Here is a 20,912-nt window from a genome sequence, read left to right as displayed (position 1 = left end):
CAATATTATAACTTATAGCTATAATGTAAACCCAAGTTAGGAAAACTCAACATGCACATAATAACTAAAAGTGACTTAAGCGCAGCAAATTAAGCACAATATAATTTGGAGACGTTCACGCAGTATGTTAACCTATGTATGTATGTATGTCTCAATATTAACATTATCTGATTTTTTAGTTTCTTTGTTTTGTATCTGCTATTACTCGACATTGGCAAAATTAACATAGAAATTGGCAATCACCGATAAATAAACGGTAGAAGTCATAATATAAAAGAAGAAGAATATTTTTATAATCGATGGCGTAGTTATATTACATGTGAGATACGCTGACACTCTAAGGTCCCAGGTTCGATTGCCGGGATGGGAATAGCGATATGCGGTTTTTCTGCTCTATCAGCCCGGAGTATAGAATATGTGCTAGAGGTGGCGATTGATTGGTCCCCTATCACATAATGAAAGAACACAGGTGAAAACTGGGTGCCGTGGTTGCATCTCTGCCTACCCCGTCCGGTAGACGTGATTTGTTTGGGTGTGTATATTATTTTTGTGCTATAGTAGTAAGACTTGCGCGAATCGAATACGCAACTATAAGATTCAAAGCTTGCTACCTACACTAAGCCACGTGGGTCATAGTTGTAATTGCAATCAAATAATGTTACTCTACATGTTTACTATGCATGGACAATTTGCTCGGGAAATCACAAGAAAATCTGGTCTACAAAAACAGTGAAAAACCGGAAGACGCTGTGTTTCGCCGATGTTACCGCCATCTACAAGTTACGCGAATTTACGTTTCATGTGGCAGCTAAAACGGTAAACTTTTATTGAAAACATAATGCTATATTATTATTTTATCTAACCTTATTACTGTATATAAGTATTTAAGAGTTAGGTCTTAATTTATTCGTTTATATATTTTTTAATAAAGATTCATTTTACATAATTTTTTAACAAGTGCTTGTCCACACCCGATCTTCAAGTCTCATTCCGAGATACCCCGAAGCTTCACATCGGCAAACGACCTAACCTTGCAAAATCCCGAAAAAATAAATCCCATACAAAAGCCGACGACAAATCGATCCTTCTTTATCCGACTCTACGTATCACCTCTAATAGTTATTTTTTAAAGTCCAAAATAGCGCGGCGACGCTAATCACGCCGCGAAAATAACATTAACCCGTCACCACTGTCTCGTTCGGTTTAGGCGCAACCATTCGACGAGGAAAGGGACGGCGATACGTTCGAATTATGCTGTGCGCTTAAGAATCAATATTCCGAGAGCTGCAATTGGCGAGGAGGGCGCGTAGGCGTGGCAACATCGCGGAGACTTCCCTCAGATGTTTTCTAGTATCACGCAGTATGATTTCCGAGCAGTTGAATGCGCATTGTAAACTCTCTGTCAGTCCCGCGACGCGGCGTTGCCAGTTCTACTCGAGGTAATACGTTAAATTATGTTATTTACGCTATTAGCTCGTGAACTTGCCCGCTACTTTTTTTTTGTTTACGCCGCATTTTATGCATGTGACGTTTAGTGGCAGCCCTGGCGTGTGAATCTTGAAAGTGTTTGATTTGTGATAGGTTTGTAACGTCACGGACTAGCAGTTATCAATGTTACAAACAATATAACATTTTTTTTTTATATTTCGCTTAACAAAATCAAAAGTAACTTTAAATACGGAATAGGATATCAGTCAAATGGATGGTTAAATAGGTATGTCGAATAATAACTAGGCTGCTGAGTAGACGTGCGAGGTTAACCATGTCAGTGCAGAGAGCAACTGTCGCTCGATGGGATTTATATGCAAGTATTTAACGGTGCGGTCACGACCACAAGCGGCGCGGGGGCGGGCGCGGGAGCGGGGGCGTTTAGTTGCACATATTTTGCGAGATTCAACCTTATGATCAGTTTGTAATATGAAATTATTATTGCTCGAAATGTCGCTAACTAAAAAGCCTTATGAACTTATTGAAACGTGAATTGTGTTGGGAGTTATTGTTTTTAAATGATGCAAATTCGTTTATAGTTGCCAATAGAAATATTGGATTGAAATTTTTAATAGTTAAAGCCAGAAATTTTCAAAGCTTTGTTCATGTGAATTGAAATACGGTCTATTACTTTATATATCTGAAATATCAAATTGTTTTCCATTCGCATGATTGACATGATGTAGGTATTGCGTTCTTTCGTTTATTTATAAGAACATAGCTTTTGTACGCGTCTCCGCCCGTGTGAAAAAGGTTTTCGCGATATATTTTCCCGTGATAAAAACCCTATAGCACTCAGGAGTCATGAAAAAATTACTAGTGAAAAAACCGGTTTAGCAGTTCCTGAGATTAGCACGTACAAACAAACAGACAGCTTTATATATTAGTATAGATATTTAGGGCACCTTTTAAAGACGTACATACGTAGAAATGTTTGAGCTGCAATTCATTTCTTTTCGTAATGCTTTTCTTTAATTTATAACGTTCCAGTGGCGATAGATAATATTTTCGGAAACGGAACGCAACATAGCATAAAGTAGTAATATGCATAAATGTTCCCTGCAAATCGTTCTGATGATTAGATTCTACAGAAATTGTACGAGAAGGGAGGCTGGTAGGGAACCGGAAAGGAATCCGGTTATAAGACTTATATGATCTCTTTGCCACTGCAACGTTCCTTACTAACTTATATTAGAAATATAAATTTATTCACTGGTGGTTTTTTATTTGTAAGAGTCGTAGGTACCATCGCACTGTTTATTTCTGCCGCCAATCAGCAGTGTGTAGTCACTGTTATTTTCCGGTTTGGAGGACATTGTAGCCAGTGTATTTATATGCAATAGATAGTATTTAAAATCAGATTATATTTGCCGATATATTGAGGATGTAAGACGGAACATCGTAGATCAATGTTTTTATTTATTAATCTTAAAATATTTGGAACTTTATAGTATTAAAGGTTAGTTATTTCAGTAACAATACTGCAAATAAGTACCATATTGTTTATCAATAAACATATTCCTATTGTGCATGTTAACTGAAGATGTTAGTCTATTACCATGTCGCCCATATTATGTGTTCGCTTTATAAAAGAAAGCCTTAGATGCCGTATCCAAAATGTCTTATTACAATCGTTAAAATTAATAGTAAAAAGAAAAAATGTATTGAACTAATATATGCTATCGATAGGTTATCGCTACGATATGTCTAACATAACATTAGCGTTAACGATTGTAAAAAGACATCTTGGAATCGTTCTTTATATACTTTGCGATGAGAGAGAACGTAAAGCTTTTGGTACTGCGTCTGATCTCTCTCCGGTCATGTCAGACTGCCGTCTCACTGGACTATGAGAGTGAAGAAGAGAGTGCACCTGTGTATGGCGCACACACTTGTGCACTGTAATATCTCCCGCGTACTTGGATGATCTCCATTGAGATTGGCTGCCGTGGCCAAAATTCGCCTGGTAGGGATTTATTCACTTTGCCACGAGCAAAACTTGGAAGCAATACTCCAATACCTGCGCAAAATCTAGAATATTTGACTATATTTGTCAACAGTGTATCCAATAATGTTGAGAGTGACACCGATCTACAGGAAGATTAATCTCGATTCGAGTTCTTCCAAGTATTACCTGATTAGTATTATATTGTTTATATCAATAAAGATAGTTATAGTTAATGTTATAAAGGAAAGGAACAATTAGTTGCTTCGCTGCGCAACCACCGGATAAAATACGTGACGGTATCAACAGAGGCTAAAGTGGGTTCTGACAAATCGTTCGTGAACAAATTGTCGTTCACATGGATTCATTAGATGTATTTATATCGCAATTCTCGGATATTACTTCAGATAATATATATACATTGAGCTTTATTGAATGTCAGATGAAATTGATCTTAAAATAAAACAAACTTCACTTATATCATTTGACTAGCTTATGCCTGCAGCTCTGTCCGCGTGAAAGATTTTAAAGTAGGCTATAACACTCAGGAGTAATGTAGCTTCCTGGTATTTAAAAATAAATCGGTTTAGTATTTTCTGAGATTAACGCGTACAAGCAAACTTTTCAGCTTTATTTATAATAGATAATCAGGAGGTTCAGTTGGCGTATACAATTATGAGGTGAAAGAATGCTCACGTCTCCGGTATTAAACTTTATATAAAGGTCCATTATACAAAAGTAGCAAATTTAACTCGTAGTTAATGTTGCCAGTGCATTAATTTTCAGAATTGTGGTAGTAGTTAAGCCAAGGGTAAGCACTTCGCTGTTATGTTTTCGTACAGTAAAGATAAAAGTGCCTGTATACATATCTGTGTCTACATATCTAGGTTGTGGCCATCGACAACAATGTTATTTATTGTTCGATAAATCAGGTAATAATAATAGTTATAGTTAATGTAATAAAGGAAAGGAACAATTAGTTGCTTCGCTGCGCAACCACCGGATAAAATACGTGACGGAAAATTCGCTAGAGTTCTTAGATAAAATTAAAACTAATGCAATTTTTCTCCGTTTTGCAAAGATGTTAATGTATTGTTTGATTAAAATAAGATATTTGTGGACATGTTAAAAATATTTTGTTTTGATAAGTCAATTTTCAAGAGGAAGAAGTGATTTTGTTCGTTAATTTGAAATACGACCGTAAACGCTTATTATTTTAACTTTTCAATTTCTTTATCATCAATCCTAGGTTAGTAGGAACATTTTGGTATCTTTTCTCTTATTTATTGTATCGATTTTTTAATTAAAACCTATTTAATTGTATACAATGAAGTATACTTAATAAACAATAAGTATTATTTCAATTTCAATGTATTTAATAATACATTAACTAAATTGAACTGTAAAAGGCTTCATAAAAATTAAATGTATTACAGTAGTGTAAGTCAAATTAGCTGTTCGAATCAACCACATGGCGACAGACAGCCTTGATGGCGTAGTTGTATTGCATACGAAGTACGACCATCGGTATAAGGTCCCGGGTTCGAAACTATCAAATTAAATTTATAACTTTCAATGCCTGTTTATTTCACAACAACAATTGTTAATAACCGCTTTAGTTAACTTTAACAAATGCAATGGCTCATTTAAGGACAACTTGTTTGAGTTAGCGGTGAGTTTTAATTTTGTCTTGTTATATTTTATAATAAAATAAACGCTATGTTTATATACTTTACCTATTATAAACTACAATGTAGGGAAAAACATAAATAAAAGGATTTGCAGGCTTTTGTATTTAAATACTACGGTTAAATACATTTATTATTATGAATAATTTTAATATATTTCGCGTCTATAATATCCATAATTATGGCAATAGTGATAAAAGGAAGGAAAGTTTTTTATTTATTTATTTTATACACTTTATATACAATTAAGTATATAGGACTTAATGCCAGAGGAATTTTCTACCAGTCGACCTTAGGGTGTAGAGATAAACAAGGTATCTAAATTTTAAAGTTAGAACAAACAGTAACAATTGTATATTTATGTTACAAAATATTGTGCAAACCAATGGCGAATGGTAAAATTTTCCGAAAGGAAACCCAACAAAGTATAGGTACATACATACATACATAACATCACGCATTTTATCCCCGAAGGGGTATGCAGAGGCGCAACTAGGGCACCCACTTTTCGCCAAGTATGTTCCGTCCCATGATGTGATAGGGGGCGAGCCTATCGCCATATCGGGCACAAATTCCAGACTCTGGGCTTATACTGAGCAGAAAAACCCAAATATCAAAGTATAGGTACTAATGCATAAATACGGTCATTCAGCTCCATATTGCAATACAGCGTATCGCTGCAGCGCTGGGTTTCAGTGAGGGACCCAGGTGACGTACGGTCACTAAGTCGGTGGTATATCATCTATATATATAAAAATGAATCCCTATTTCCCTTGGTCACGCCATCATGCGTGAACGGCTGGACCGAGTTCACAATTTTTTTTGTTGTGTTTGTTATTGTCAGGAGAAGGTTCTTATGAAAGAAAAATTCAAAAAATTGCGTGGAATATTAGAAAATTTAAGAAAACGTAACGAAAGTATTAATTATATATAATTGTCAATTGTTTGAAATAACTGTTAGCGATTGATAGAATGCGTGCTGCAAATTCATAGTTAAGAAGGGACAACGTCTGTCGGGTCAACTAGTTTACATATTATACTAGTATAATATCTGGTAAAACGGCTAAGATTAATCTTCGTCAGGGTTGGCAAAATGTGTACATAATATGCAACTATGTGTAAATACAAAACTATATCTGTTTGCTTCGCTTTCATAACTGAACCACTGAACTGATTTCAATGAAATTTGGCACGGAGATAGTTTAAAATATTAGAAACGACATAGGTTACTTTTTATTCCGGGAAAGTTTAACGCGCCCTTTTTACAGTGAAGCAAGAGTTTAGTTTTTAGTAAGCATATTATAACTCTAAATATGAATTGTATGTTTATTTTCATAGATGATTTGCGAATTCCACATTTCGCTGTCTGTTAGCTTGTCCGATAACTAGGCAATAAAAATATACAGCTTTGTTTTTGAATTTCATGTTGTAAAATTTATTTATGTAATTAATACTATTGGTTTGTCAATGAAAAATAAAATTTGTGCTGCTTTTTAATAATCAGATTACAGATTATCTTTTCATATGAACATGAACAAATTAAAAACAATTATCATTCGTGAATAAAACTGTTTAACTATCCCATTTTTACATTCAGTCATGATTGATTTGATAGATAAACGTCTGGAAATTGTAAAACGATTCTTAACTAGTACAAATTTAGGTACTTACCGCCATTTTCAATAAACGATCCCAATTATTTTTTTCGATCCGTCGCGGAAATGAACTGGTTAGCGCAGTTTTTAACTTGCTTATAAATGATTTATTTTCATTCGTTTATTATAAAAATCGGATCGGAAAACGAGATTGGGATTATTTATTGAAATCAGCCATTAGACTATATATATTATTATTGAAGTTGTCTTATATTCATAAATTCCACAGTAGTCTATTAGACTAGTTCTTGAAAATCATTTTATTACACTCAGTGGTCCCCAACAATTATGTTTATTTTCAGTTATAATATGTTTAAATTTTAGCAAAACATATACTAAATACATAAATTACACGAACTGTCTAAACGCTTGCACCGGCAATATGGAATCGATGAGTGGAATGACGTCATATCTCTGTAAACAATAAACATTACCAACGATGGCAGCAAGGTTTACTAACGTGTGACATCATCGCAAATTTCCCCAAAAGATACCATTTCCAATCGCGTATTCAATTTAATTTTATTATGTTTTTTGACAATTTTTTTAAATATTTTTTCTTATTGAAAAACGTTTTTGAGTTCTGTATTCTACATTAATGGCAATAAATAAGTAATTATTATGCATACCAGACATGAAACGAATAAAAAATATTTAAAAACAATATAAAAGGCAATGAATTGAGCGGTCGTCGTATGAGATTCTGTGTTTCTATTCTATAAATTAATATTTTTCTCGTCATACGTTTATAGAGCATACTTTGGAAGGTCTATTTTTAACAAAATCTGGAAATATATAAATTTTGAGTTACTTTACTTTAGCTCTAAGGGTACATCGTCACTTTAGTACTAACTGTATTAGATACGTTGAGACACCAAAGTTCATTGTATTTCGAATTGAATCACTGATATTTAAATTAGCTTTTAGTCTAGACACGCGTATTGCGGGTCTTCAGTTTGAACACATTGAGACAGAGTCAATATTGCAATAATAATTTAATTTATCTATTCGGATGTTGTAAGTCGATTTAATTGAATATTTAATTCATAGTTATCAAAGTAAATCAGACATTTGTCTAATATAGAAATAGTATAAATACTTTACAGCTCCTGATTTTTATTGTTCTCTACGAGTGTTTGTCAATTTACTTTGTAATATTAATAAATATGAATATATATTTGAAAGAGTTAAAGTTTTGATCAATATACGATTAAATATAACAGAAATACATTTATTTTTGGTGCCGGTACTAACTACGATGTAATACTATATTAATTTGGAGATTAATTTTTATATACATGTATGAGGTATATATATTATAAATGCAAAAGTAACTTTGTCTGTTATGTTGTCTTGGCTGAACCACTGAACCGATTTGGATGAAATTTGGCACGGAGATAGTTTAAGGTCTTGGAAAGGACGTAGGCTATTTTTATCCTGGTAAAGTATAAAATAGTCTTTTTACATATTGCTACTTTTAAATATTGCTTTGTAACTCTTTCTTTTGAGTGTGAAACGAAACACGGATAATGTTAAGTACTAGATCAAAATCGTAAGCAAAGTTTACTATATAGGCTAATTTCGCTTGCGGTTCCGTCCGCCTGGAACTTGTTTTTTTTTAATGACGAGACGAGTTTGCCCTTCGCTTGATGATAAGCGATACGACCGCCCATAAACAGTAGAAACACCATCCAAAACTTTGAATTACAAAGTACTGTTTGGTATTCCCCTGCGCTCGTCATCCTGAGACATGAGATGGTAAGATGTTTTCGAGTATAACAGACCTTCGTCTGCCTCTAGCACGAAAGTCTATGCGAAATATCTAAGTTTATCCATCTTTACATACATTTTAACATTAATAGTAACGAGAACTCATTTTATTTCACAACCTTTTCGAACACATATACATAACACACACTCGCATGAATTCCAGACCCCGAGCTGCTGACGGAAGACCCAATATAACTTTTCCAACACAGCCACCCAAACGGTTACGAGAGTATATGAAGAAACAACCCCTCACTAGTTCGATTTCCCCCGACCTGCGTAACTACCCCAAACTCCTTCACTCTAATCATTTAGGGTTGGATGTTTCAAGCTCCCTTCAAGTAGATCGATTCCCAGCGGGTAGGCGAACTCGGGAATCTTCGGGAAAAGTCGGAATATGTTGCTATTGTGTACTTGGTTTCTTGCTCAGCTTGTTAAAGTCCGGGGATATCCTAAAATACTCATGAAGTGTAGCTTTATATTAGAGTGTATTGGGACAGTGTAGCTACCAATATGTTTAGTAATTTTTAGTAATCAAAGTCGAAAACCTATATAAAAACCTTTGATTAAATTGCAATATTAATTTATAGAATTAAAAATTAAAAGAATTACACGAAATTGTAGTATGTTTTTGCATTACAACATTAAAGAAACAAAACCATGTATGTTGGGCCTTGTTAGGAACCGTGTTCTTAAATCATACTATCTTAGAATAAGTGAACAAGCACATTTTTACCATCATTATGAATTATATACTTCACGCGTACCTTATTGGCAGAGTTTATCAGTTAAGGCGGAATGTAGACGCGTATTAAATCTCACGTCAGTTATTTTCGGTCTAGTTTTTAACCGACTTCAAAAAAAGGAGGAGGTTATCAATTCGACGTGACTTTTTTTTTATTTCTTTTTTGTAGATAAAGTCAAAGCTTTCCAAGATTATATAGAGCAGACATTGGATTGATTGTCATACAAAATTATTTCGCTCGTACGAAGGTTCCTCGATCTGCCATAAAATAGCAAAACACCGATATAAATTCTTATATTTTTTCCATATCATGATTTACACGTTTTAATGCGCATGTTTTCTGTTAATATGTTATTTTTGTATTAATATTTAAGAACGCCGTGACACACTTTTTAAATAAGACAACGACTTATTACAAATTGGTATCAAGTTTTGGAGCACACATTTAGTACAAAGGTGCGGTCTTTAACTATAATATTTCATGTCTTTGGATTAAGTGTATACACCATGATATTGTAGGACCATAAAATAGTGAATTAATTTTACTGTTCGAGTTTGATAATAATAGTAATATCACTACAATTAATTCATAGTTATAAATAGGTTATAATTTCGAAGGTGTGTGAAGTCTATCAATCCGCACTAGGCCAGCGTGGTGGACTAAGGCCTAATCCCTCTCAGTGGTAGAGGAGCCCGTGCTCAGCAGTAGGCAAGTATATACAGGGCTGATATTATTATAAATGGCATCGATCGGAGTGATCGCAGTAGTATGTGAGATTTAGTTGCAATACAAAGAATTCTCATTTATTATTTGTAAACATTAATTTTAAAGTTTATAAAAAAAAATGTATGTTACATTGGTATTTTTTTAAACTCTATTATTAATACAGAATTTGAAATTTTCGGTTCCATAACGACTCTTAAATCACGGTATGTAACACAGTAGAGTAATAATAAGGTGGCTTGATGAGTAAAATGTCGCGCCCACTGTTTGAGGCCTTGAAATTTTGTAGAATTTACAAAGTTTTTTGTGTAATTGTACTTAAAAAAGGTCGCCGGAAAAAGTCTATTAAGTTACTGAGTTTTCATGATTGGACGGGTCCCATTTAGCTTCTACTATAATATTAGAGAAGCAATCAATTTTTACAATTATCCTACTTGTACTTATTATTATAAAACTGTAATTTCGTAAAGATGGTTAAAGTACACTCTTCCAACATGAATTCATTCCCGTCATCCAAAACAGTAGTTCATAACAGCACTTCAAAATCATTATTCCAAATTGCATTAAAAATGCAAACAGTACTATTAATAAATCCAGTGGGAACGAAAGTAGAACTGATACTCGGCCGGTATTTAAGAAAAACGTTGTCGGACTGCAGAAGCTAATACTCTTCCATAAACCGCAGCGCATAATCGTGTTCGTGATCTTTTAATTAACAAAAGTATGAAAAAACTTGTGACTGCAACGCGTTACGTGTGAAGCAGGAAATGTCGCGGGCGTCAGTGACGCTCGGACGTTCGCGGAAATGTCCCACCGTAATGATATTATCATATCGAATTAGACGTTAAATAAAATAAAATTTTCTTTCCATATCGAAACAGTGGACATGTCTGTTATAATTTATAGACGAATAACATGCCAAGTAGAACTCCTAACAACACTAATAATCGGTTTCATTCAATTAAAGTTATTGTTATTAACTGTAAAGGATAGTCTGATGTGTTATTTGATAAATATAAACTATATAACAACAAAAATTACCTATACAGCAGAACAAAATGAATTATATTCATTACTGAATCCATCAAGAATACAAAATAAACATTCTATGGAAATCAATTCATCTAAACATTTACACATAACAAAAAAAACTACAAACTTCAATGAAACAAACCACCCAAATCACAATTTCTAATTTAGTCCTTGCACTAAATTATTCCAAACCTCAAATCCTAATTCCAATCGGATCCCAAGTCTTTTCATCAAACACCTGGCATCGCGCCCGACCGCCGCTTGTTGTAATAGCCGACTGTATTGGCTCGCTAATTACATTGTACCTTGCCTTGGCCATGTCCCTTTCAGTTCTAATTGCCTACGTCCAATTATGTTCCAGTCCCCATGTTAATTACCGACGTCACTGCCCATTAAACATTCCAGCTGAATGAAACACTTGTGAAAATAGAAACGTAAGCATCGGTGTGTTTTTGGGGCTAACGGGTCGCGGATTTGAACTTAGTGTAACATGTGGTGTCTGTGGACGCGTGATGCAGTCTTGTATTATGTTATTGTTGATGGACAGTAGATAGGCGAGTGGCTTGTTTGTCTATATTTATCCACTGCTGGGTATATGCCTTCTCTCTATCACGCCGTTCTTCCTTAACCGTTATCTACTGCTTGCCGGCATACTTCGCGATGTCATCTGACCATCGAGCTGATGGTCTGCCTTTTCCTCTGTGGAAGTCTATCCAACTGAAATCCTTCTAGAAGCGTCGAATCATCCTGGCTCCATCTGAGGCCTCTCGGAGTGAACCCGGTGTACTGAGGATTTTTGCTCGTTGTGCAGTTATCCCTTCGCATTCCAGGATGTCGTGGAGAGCTGTTTCGGCAACCAACACACACCCTGCAGGAGTCCGTCGATGATACCTAAAACATATGAGTTTTTGATCAATGGGCAGTGTTTAGTGATGGTACCTACCACTGTGCGCAGAGAGGCCTGGTCTAGAGGCATGAGTTACTTCGTCTGACATCGGTCCGGAAATAGCACTGTGTCCCGGGACAGTCTGCATGCACTAGTTGCTCATTGGATCGCGTGTTATTTTTGTGTTCTATGACGCAGCCATGATCTCAGCTGGTAAAAAGTTTAGAGGACTATTTTATTAGGTCCAAACACTATTTGGTTTCATCATGTTATAGCGAGTTTCTCTACTGCCTTGTTACCTAGAGCGCCACTGTGCACCTTCTAGGGTGAGTAGATAAGTCCTACTTATCAATGCTAATGCCAGGTGGTACTCTCATATGAACCCTGAATAGTTTCACTGTCAAAGACTCGTAGTATCGCAGCGATATCAACACTGTTCATGTTTTACTGCCTGTTAAATCCGCTGTAGCAGTCTATGTGATGGCGATACTACGACCTCAGTAGCCCCAGTCAAAAACCGCGCCGTTACGAAATTATTTTTGCTGTGTAATTTTGATAATAATTATATTGCGTTCAATCATTCGATCTTTTAGTTTTCTGATATTCAAAACACAATTGATTGGTTTCGGTTTACATTAATTTATATTTAAGATAATTTAAATTTTATCTTATATCCGATTAATGTTTTCAGATATTGAATTTTAACTTTTGCGAGTTAATTAATATTGTTTTTCCATTAAGGGCTTGTTCCACAAGATTTAAGTTAATTTAATTTGCTAGTTATCGTATTAAACAACAAATGTGGACAGAACTCATTATATTACCATTATTTAAAAGCATAGATAAGAATGTGATTTTTATACTTGTAGGGTTATATATTTATGGATCGAGAAGTTTTACTCAGAAGTTGTAAAACAGGCTTTAAATATTATTTGTCATAATTAGGATTCATGCTGCAACGAACTTGATGTTTTTGGTTTCCGGCGATGTAGGTCCGATAGTTTCTTTAAGTTCCCGATATAGATGAAACGAGTCTGGTAACTTAATGTGGGTCAATATGATGGAATTATGATTAGCCTTTTAAGTATATGTATTTCATCATATTTCTCAAATCAATATTCATATATTATGAAAGCTTCGTATCAAAGCAAGTAATTGAAAGCTCAGTTCAAGGGATGTTCCTACATCAGTAATTACTACCTTTGGATTATATTTGTTTCCTAGCAACTAATCCCAAAAGCTCGAGTTTCGGAGGTGTGGCGGCAAACAAAGACATACCGCCCAATAGGGATGGGGGAATTCCCTCCAAACGCAGTTGCAAATTTCGATTTTTATTGGCGTGCGCGGCGGCACAACTGCAAAGGTTTTTTTAAAAATAAAAACAATTTGACAAGTTTCATTTTCAGTTTTGTACAGAATATTTTTAGGTTTTATAAGGTCGACAGGTTTTCGGTGTATCGCTTTTTCAATGGGTCGGTTGGAAATACTGAAACTTTTATGCAGTCGGAAATGATAACCATTTCGTTTTGACTGTTTTTTAGTTAAAGCTTGTTTAGTACATCACATACCACTATATGTGGTGTTTGTTATTTATGCAAATTTACTTCCACGACTTCAAAAAACTATAATATTGACACATACCTAATAAATTATTACACATAAATCCAGAGAAATTTACCAATTACTCGCGCTTACAAATATTTGACATATCCAAGCCCAATAACTAACATTACATCTGTTTTGGAACCTTAATGACTAACAAATATTTTATAATAAAAACCAGAAGGTCGATAATCGCACAAAATAAAGCATTAATAAGCTAGTTACAGGAAAAAATATAAGGATCATAATAAAATCTCATTTATGTTTATTTTCCTTGAACAATAAACTTAAATATTATTTTGTAAAGAGGAAACGAGTCTTATCGTCAAAGTCCTTCTATAATGAACTAATCAAAATATTCCGAACTTACGAGCGATTAGAAATGTGAGCAATAAAAATTGCTTTCTTTTGTTAAAAAAACGTTCCCTTTTCACGTACTTTAATAGGATAATAACGTTACTCATAACTGCGCACGCGTAAGCCTGTGGTTAGCCTGTTAGCGGAAATCAATTACAATTTTGTGGCTTCAAATGGCTTGTTAATGAATAAAATATTAATTAAAAGAAAAACTTCCCGTATAAATGTAAGTAACATTGAATAAATGATATTCCCCTGCGATATATAAAATCTTTATTTAACGTTCGTAATGTTCTTAAAATCGTAGTTATGTTGACAACTTGTAAGAAAACAAAAGCGGGAAATGTTACAATAGTCTGAGGAAATTTGACAATTTTTTAGTAAGAGCACACATAGCACATAAACTGAATAACACATAATGAGCTGGTATCCCTTCTACCACACATAGTGCAAGCAATCAGTTTTTGTGCCTGGTATTGTTAACTGTGTGTGTGTGTTTGTTTTTTTTTTTTTCTTTTATACTTTTTTGTTGTATTTATGTGTGTGTAGAGAAATAAATGGTTTAAATGGTTTTAAATGGTTTTAAACTGTTACGAGCAATAATTATAAATATGCCACAACTTTTTTGTTTTATAAATACCTATATGCGGGCGTCAGACTTAGAAGTCGATCTTGTTTTATCAGTGTGTGTGTGCGGAATGGACCTCATAACTTGGGTTTCGATATAATTATCATAAATAGTTATATGTCGGTTCTTGCGTCGGAAGAGGCTAGGATTTTAATAAAGAAATATCTCGACATGGTGAAAAGAGAGTGAACACCGGTGAAAGCGGACATATCGAGCGACATGGCCGTGAAATTACGTCCAAGCTCCTAAATTAAGATAAAATAGCCTATATCTATGTGTACTATAAGATTCAAGTCTGTATTATATATTATAGACAACATAGACGCTGTTAACTTATTGCTGTGACTCACTCAAACTACTAAACCGCTCCGCTTATCTACATCCGCTGTAACTCCAACCACATGCATACACTACAAAAGTTTACAACGCGGTTTTATGACAGTTTTAAATGTTAGCGGTTCTTATCATAGTCGGGCAGCGCGGACCATTACGGTTTGTGCTCAATAAAATACGTTTGATAACAAGCCATGTATGATTAGATAAAGTTACATTAATACAATTTTTGTGTTGTAAATACATAAACAGAGTGATTTATATTTATTTATTATAGTTTATAAATTATTTTGATAAGTTAAAATAATACTGGTTGTAAATTAAAATAATATTGGGTTAAACTGTCTGCAAAGTTTTAACTTTTCTATTTCTGCCGCCAAGCGGCGGTGTCTAGTCACCGTTGTGTTCCGTTTTGAAGGGCATTGTAGCCAGTGTATCCACTGGACATAATGAGACTTAACATCTCATGTCTTAGGATAGCGAGCGCAGTGGAATACTAAACAATACTTTGTAATTTAAGGTTTTTAATTGTGTTACTACTGTTTATGGGCGGTCGTATCACTTGCCATCAGGCGAAAGGTAAGCTTGTCTCGTCATTGAAAGCAATAAAAAGAATACCTAAACATTGACGCGCAATATTAACAAAGCTGCAAGTCTTAAGACGGAATATTACATATTTGGTTCCTTACGTCGGTTTTCAAACTTTAAAATGAAACATTTGATGCAGTTCGTTCGCTAAATTCATCACGATATTGATGTAGGTACAGTCAGTGATAAAAATAGATGAACAAATTCAAAACTTCAAATCGCCTTAACACGTTTAGTTTAATCATGTTTTTTCTACGCGTTAAGTAAACAACTAAATTTTGCGTAAAAAATATTTCGAAGACACAAGCATATCTACAGGCGATTAGAAATGTTAAATTTGTTCGCCTACTTACATGGGTGCCTTTATATATATTTATAAAAGTTTATCAAGACAAAACCCGACCCGAAAAGAAATTAGAGCCCATTCTTCAACCACTCATGTGGAGTACTCAAAAGGCTCTTACGCCCTAACCGCATACTTATTTCTACAATCATAACTTAATTGTACGCGCCTATTTTTAATTGGATGAAAAGATATGAAAATATTTTTGTTGTGCCTTTATTTTGTTAAACGTTTTTATTAGTTAAACGTTTGTTTGGGTTAAATAATTATTAGGGGTTGTTTCACAAGTTTAAAGTAAAATACATGTCCGACAATGGTATGTTATTCGACAAAAATGTAACCAAGACAACTTATAATATATTTTGATAGCACTCTTAAAAACGAGCGTCAGATAAATAATTTAATTTTAAAGACTTCCGATATAAGATATTTGTAATTTTATTTAATTTAAATATTACATTTAAATATTACACTTTGAAAGAAATGTAGCTCATAGATGGAGTATGCAACAAATATAGCTTAACTAGCAATTTTCATTAGGCACCGACTCCAAAATTGTTATCCAATATATAACTGTTATCTGAAATTATTTTTTGGTTTTGAGTGGTTTTTGAAAGCGGTTTAATTTTTTGTTAAAATTAATTTTATTTTTTGCTTTTTTGTGTTAGTAAAAAATAGACTGTCTCAATGGTATAGTTGTGTTTCGCTCACGATACGACTATCGCGCTGAAGAGTTACACCTCTGAGTACAACTGCAAAGAGGAAAAGGTGTGATGCTATATATAAGTATGTATGTAAGAAGTAGATTCAAGCAAACCTAACGCAAAAACACAACTGATATATTTGGCTCAGAGTACAACTATCGCGCTGTGGTGTTACACCTCTGCCTACCCCTGAAAAGGGGAAAAGGTGTGATACTATATATATGTATGTATGTAAAAAGTAGATTCCACTAAACTCAACACAAAAACACAACTAATGTGTTTCGCACGCAGTACGACTATTGCGCTGAAATGTTATACCTCTGCCTACCACTGAAAAGGGGAAAAGGTGTGATGCTATATACATATATGTATGTATGTAAGAAGCAGAGTCAATTAAACCCAACCCAAAAACACAACTGATATGTTTCACACACAGTACGACTATCGCGATGAAATGTTACGCCTACCCCTGACACGGGGAAAAGGTGTTATGCTATATGTATATGAGAAGTACAGTCAACCAAACTCAATGCAAAAACATTACTAAATACGTCACAGGAAAGCTAAATTCGCGATTTCGTTTTCTTGGATGACAAAATTATTCTAGTTTTTTTAATTTTTAAACCAAACTACCGAAGCGAAGTTGAAAAAAAATTTATGGGACCAATCTGGAGAGAAATTCTTTCGAATAAAAAATAATTTTCGGTTAATTTTTTTAAAATAAATAATAATCGGTTCATAAATGAGCGAGTTCTGAGGTAACAAACATACAAAAAAAAATCACGTCGAATTGATAACCTCCTCCTTTTTTTGAAGTCGATTAATAAAGGATTTTATTTGACAGTTACCGCATAAAACAACTAAGTAAATTAAATAATACAAAATTTTATTACATCGATATATAAGTACTACGTACTAGATTTGCCGTTCCGAACAATCATTGTGTTCAACTGAATTGTACTGTAAACCATTCAAACTAATTTTAGCATGCTGTCAATATTGATACTTGTGGCTGTGTACGGAGTGGCGCTCATAATATAAAAACGTGAGTCTAGATGCAAACCTGGATGTGAATAAAAATATTAGTCAAATTAGTAAGATTATTTGTTATTCTAGTGAATAAATAGGTTATAACAGTAATATTTTAGTTCAAATTTTGAACAAATAGTTAAATGGACATTCGTGCCTATAGAATATAATTCAATGTTTTATTACCATTTATTTGGATGCATAGATTACAGTGTTTGTTTTTGGTGTGTTTTATATTTGGTCATCTTATATATTGTGTGTCGAGTAACAGTGACGAAAGGTGAGCTTCCTAAAGATAACTCTACACAACATATAGTTACTGGTATGAAGAAATGCGGTCAGCAAATCGTTCTAATGATAATTACATTTTACATAAATTACGAAAGGGAAGACAATAGGAATCGGATTATATGGACCCTGATATATGATATATGCCACTGACGTGTAGCTTTATATCTCTTCAAAACTTATGAGCACTTAGTGTTTTATAATTTATATTGTTAAGATATTGTTATGTTATATATATTCGCAAATTCTGATGCGTATTTAAATTATCTCTCCTTTAAACCCCTGTCTGATCTGCTACGTCTAATTCCGATTCATTTTCACTAATAAAAAGTAGGCTATTAGGGTACAATCTCAACATATTTCTATACAAAAAAATAGTGCGATTATGTTTATATGATCGTTGCGTTAATACGCCTAATAATAATGAAAAAAATATAAAATTAATTAAGGACTTTCTTTATGTAGTCTTAGAGCTTAAATTGCTTAGACTCATTTTCTGTCACTCGAAACATGTAAAAGGCTACAAGCATTATATTTTAATATGACTAACAAAACAATTTCATATTTTTCACTTTCTTTCTAATCAAAAAGAAAATATTCAGCAATTTACAACGTAATTAAAATATTATGTTAAAGCTTTTACGTCCTATGTTTATGAACGGGCACGTACATATTTAACAATTTTCGTTTATCAAACTGGTACAAAACGATGATTATTAACAGTATCGCGAACTCGATACGTGAAATTAGGCCGAAAGGAAACACTAGCATTGGCACCCGTTACAAACAATACATACCTAAACGAAAGTGTCATAAAACAAGCTAAAAGCAAATGTTTTTATATTCTCGTTGTTTATCGTAACAACTAGTTTATTGGCTCTCAATTAGCGCGGTCATTGGATGTTTATTGTTGCTGCATTTGCACAATAATTGTTCGTTTAGTTCCCTCTATCGTAGCGGAGCTTTTCAGTGTGTACCTGTTTACAAATTCACAATTAATTTAAATTGTTCACGATTTATAATATTGGTGCTGAATTATATATGTTTGCTTATTCATAATTGTTCGTGTTTTAATTGGTGAGTATTTTTACAGTTTTATTTATTCAAATAAGATGGGCAGTTGATGCGTTTGAGCTAGGCGGTATATGGTTCAATAACCATATCAAGAACATTCCTATGAATGTCACGAATATATAATACTAGTTGACCCGACAGACGTTGTTTCATCATAACTATGAATTTGCAGCGCGCATTCTGTCAATAACTGACAGTTATTTCAAACAATTAACAGTTATATAAAATTAATATTCTCTCAACTTCCTGACTCCGATCTGCGACTGAAGATTTTTTAAGAAGGGGAAACTATTTATTTATTTATTTATTTAAATATGGTTCTCCAACAGTACACACATTTCTTGTTAATAACATAAAAGTAGTAAAGTCACATTCTGATGTGTGTACCAATTAGAGGAGTACACAACACTCACAAATTAGTACGCAATGTTGATATTTTATAAAAACACAAATTGAAACTAAAATCTACCAACTAACAATTACAAAGCAAACATAACTAAGATATATATATAAACCTAGGCACAATTATTTTGTTCTGACCCGGGTTTCTAATCCAGGACCTTGGCGCGGCAGTCTTACTCTTTCAGCGTATATTACAACTACGCTACTGAGACAATCCAACGGAATATAGAATTAAAATAAAATAATTCTCCACTCCCAGCGTTTTTCTCCACTCTTTAGGTCTTCCTAATCCCTCTCAGTAGTAGACGAGGCCCGTGCCCAACAGTGGGACAGGATTTAGGGCTGATATTATTATTAGTTCTCCAATTTCAATCCTTATGTAGATATATAGTATATCATAACAATAAATTCGATCAATTTCATGTTTAACCATTCTGCTTAATAATATTTATGTTTTGTGATATCGTATATTAAATAACAATAATAAACATATTATTGTCTCAAATATTTTTCTTAGCCGATAAATATTCTATTGTAAGGCCTTACCTGATTATTTTTCATAGTTTGTACCATACCAAGCGATTGAACGTAAGCCTTAAGTTATAAATTATAGAATCCAGAATGCCGTAAAACAGCAAATCATTCCAAAAAATATCAAATGAGAAAATTCAGTCACAATGAAGAAAATAAATAAGGTGGAAACTTTAACCACTGCAATAGAGGTGTTTATTGCGAAACATCTTGTGTAAGCTCTTTGATTCTGAAACGTTCAATACGTAGAAATCCTATTGAATACCTTTCGGAAGAAAAGTTAATTTATCTTGTAATACGCATATTTGATATTTTCTTTCCTACAATTTCTCTTCTGTGATTACAGTTATAAGAAAAGATGTCTTATTTTCTTGTTCTTTTGAGAATAGGCGGTATGTAGAAAGATCTTTATGGGAATACTAGCATCCCGCGCCGGCTTCGCATGGGTAGCATTGATAATAATCTATCGCTTGATAACTTCTCATGGTTTTTTTTTGGGAACTGCCGCGATTATCACCGTGGTTACCCTGCTAACGGTGTACAAGCGATCTCCCAGCTCAGCAACTACGGCAGTCCCAATGATGATTTGGTGGGACCTACCGCTATCACTGAGGGTGCCAGCGGACGGTACGCTGGCAACCCGCAGCTATTCGGTCACGGGGCCCGGGAGGAAGAAGGGACAGGATAGTGAGGAAGGAGTAGGAGTTGTTAGGACGGAGAAGGTAGAAGGAGGGGAGATGTTCGCGAACCCTTATAGGCCTCAATGTGTATTTGGCAACCAAGAGGTATACACATTACTCTATGTGCCTAGACTCGCAGCCTAATGTTCTCCCGTGCGTGGGCGTCCATTCGGTGCGAAAACCGAGTGCACAAGAATTGCCTCGGGGAGTAAACAGCTCATGGTTGCATTACTCCTAAACTACATAGGATCACCCGCTAGGCTACTGATTATATAAAAAAATATTAAAATAACACCAGCCATTTTAGAGTTTATTGGGTTTATAGGGTTTAAAACGATCGCCTCTCCCACTGAAGCTGGTCAATAGAGGGCCTCTATGTGCATCGATTTTACCTCCACGTACTACATTGCCCAAAATTGCGTA

General features: G+C 34.2%; 1 protein-coding gene across 1 annotated transcript in view; it reads left to right on the top strand.

Annotated features, from left to right (window-relative positions):
• The first annotated feature begins 1,366 nt into the window (after window positions 1–1,366).
• Window positions 1,367–20,912, top strand: part of LOC115439946 (LIM/homeobox protein Lhx2) — a 44,390-nt gene continuing 24,844 nt past the window's right edge. The window contains exon 1 of the mRNA XM_030164031.1: window positions 1,367–1,439. The gene's annotated coding sequence lies outside the window, so the exon portion shown is untranslated. The remainder of the gene's footprint in view (window positions 1,440–20,912) is intronic.

This window comes from Manduca sexta, chromosome 27 (assembly GCF_014839805.1).
Source record: "Manduca sexta isolate Smith_Timp_Sample1 chromosome 27, JHU_Msex_v1.0, whole genome shotgun sequence".
Lineage (NCBI taxonomy): Eukaryota > Metazoa > Arthropoda > Insecta > Lepidoptera > Sphingidae > Manduca > Manduca sexta.
Note: the sequence above shows the minus strand (reverse complement) of the source record. Positions and strands in the feature narration are given on the sequence as shown.